Here is a 2,964-nt window from a genome sequence, read left to right on the forward strand (position 1 = left end):
TACCAGAAGAGCGTGCAACTCCCAAAGAAGTTAGGAGACTAATAGCTGTAACATCTATGAACTACAATAATGATCACCATGGTATGATAATCCTAGGGATGCAGTAGTGGCATGCATACATTGATAGTAATCAAGATGTCTCTAGACATAAGGCCTGCTCAACAAAAGAGAAATCCTGCCTTTAACTAAAAGCCTAGGTGGCTACCAAAGGTAGCCATTTTATGGATCATGGACAAGAACCTAAAACCACCACTTTATTCAAACAGCAAAATTCCTACCTGTGTTCAGAATATTTATTCTTTTACTTCCAGTCAAGTGTACTTCTCACTCCTGGTGAAGGATTTTTCACTGTGTAACAAAAAGAGACTATAATAGAAAACCACAATAAAGCAAAATGAAGAGTTGAAGAGCCTAGTTCCAGCTGTGATATATGCGGCATTAGTCCTAAACCAAAGGCTTAGGATCATTGTGCAATGAAGAGTAGTAAGATGGTAAGACACAGAAGAACAGTGAGTTTCTGGTAAGATTCTGTCTCCTAGGGATGTCAGAAACATGTCCATAAGGTCTCACCAACATGACTGCCTAAACACAATCCCAGCAAGAACAGCAACAATAGACATGGTATAGTGGACAGGGGAAAGCCCAGGAGATCCTAAACATAGACATAGATCTATAGGCAACAGGTTTCTGAGATCTAGCTCATAGACTTCACCAGCAAAAAGTACAGCAGGTGGTTATCTAATACTGAAGATCAGCCCAGAAAACATATACATTTATACACAAGTAAAATTATCCAGATTTAGTTGGACATGTTTGTATATTTGATTTTATAATTAACATACACACAGACACACACATGCATGTGCATACATGTACATGTGCATACACACATACAAGTGCATACACACACACACACACACACACACACACACACACACACACACACACAATTTACCCAACAATAAGCTATGATTCTAAAAGAGTATAACTGAGTATATATGGGAGTATTTAGAGAGGGGGAATTGAAAGAGGAAATGGTGAGATTATATGATAGTATCAAATAATTTCTAAAAATAAATTAAATACTTTTGTTTAAAACTTCAACAATATGCTTTAAACAACACTTAATACAACTCAGCACAGCAAACACTCAACATTTTCTTTCACCTCTTTATGAGTGCTTCCTGCATGGCTTTCTAAGTAGTTATCTACTCAACAGTAGGCATGTTCTTCTACTTCCCTAACAATAAATTTCTTGAAGATGAGAATGAAGGAAATATCATCTTTGTGAATCCACTGTAGGACACACCTTTATTATAAGTGGATTAAAGGGTGACTGAAAGAAGCAATGGCTTCACACTGTCTTTTGCACTCTTTACAAAAAAAAGCATCCCATTTTGATTATCAATATGTAGCTTTTTAGAGTAGGTAAAGAAGATTATTTTCACTATAAGAGAAAAAAATATCCAGTTATGTTAAGAACTATTTACAAAGTAATTATGCCTAAACTTTGCTCTACTCTGACATATAAATTCCTAAAGAAACAGTATACCAAGTCAAATGAACCTGACATTTCAGATGCATAGTCATAAGACATGAGAACTAGGAGTTTCAGAAAATGAATGATTGTTGTTGGGGAATGGCTCAGATGGAGACACTCTGGAATTCCTGCTCTTCTTTTAAACATGGCCGTTCGAGAACCTGCTTGGTCACTTGTCAGGGGACTGTGTCTCACACATACTACAAGTCTATCAGAATAGGAGGGTCTCCTTGGTTTGAGGGCATCTATTAGCATATTTTCATTTCACAGTAGAAATTCCCGCTCAAACTCTTTTAAACGTTTAAAGACATTCTCCCCATGAACAGAACTTTAAAAGGTACATGCTAGAACAGCACGTTGATAGGATTCAATTAGAGTTCCAATCCAATTCCTTTGAAATTCTCTAATCTCCTTTCTCCTCAAATCTGTCAGCTTTGCCCTGAGGTGTACTTCTTTTCCAGATGGGAAGATGGCTGAAAGTGTGGATGGGTCTTTCATTTGCCTCATTCACAAATATGGTTAGATACCATGCAAATAACTTTGTAATATCATCAAAGTTTCTGACGTTTCTGAGGATTTAGCCACTCTAAAACCAAATACACTGGTAAGAAAGATCATTAACTATTATATGTTTGCGATGCGTAAACCTGAGATACGCAGACATATGACTAGAAACCATACTGAAAAATCATAAGAAGTCATTAGCACCAGTGTTAACTATTAATGAAGGTCTGTTGTTACTAAAAGCTGATGTTATACTTTCAACTGCTGATTATGGTCTGAATATGCTTCTGTTTATAAGAAAATATTTGGAGGGGTATGCTTCTTAAGGCTTAATATAACAACTTAAGTTCATATCACCAGCTGTGAGTCCTAGAAACTATTATACCAACACTATAGGCAAGATGAGACCTTCTGTGCAACAATGACATAGTGACATGGTTGTTAAGAGAGCAACCAATGGCTTCCTGAATTGTATTCAATGTCTGCTCCACAAGAAACCATGTCTGGTACTTTATAAAGATCAAAAACCAGTAACTGAAGAAGACATAGAGCCTGAAATGAACTTTTCTCTTTTTCATGGTTTTGAAATTTTTTATCGGATATTTTATGTATTTACATTTCAAATGTATGACTGTTCTTAGATACACTGGTGTAGCGTCAGATTACCTTATAAATGTCTGTTTATATTCATAAACAAATGCTACTCTCAGCCTTAATCAGCAAACCTCTCAGTGGCAGTGAAAGCGGAGACTCACAGCTATTAGACGTTATTGAAATAGGAAACAGGTGAACCAACAGCCTGAAACAAGCCTTCTTTTTCTATTTTCTCTAAAGCTCAGGGGCAAAAAAGAATGTCAGAGACAGATGTAGGTTGGTGTCTATATGCAGGTGAGGGCTGGCACTAGTTAGGTCAAGGTGAT

Source organism: Micromys minutus (assembly GCF_963924665.1).
Source record: "Micromys minutus genome assembly, chromosome: 23".
NCBI lineage: Eukaryota > Metazoa > Chordata > Mammalia > Rodentia > Muridae > Micromys > Micromys minutus.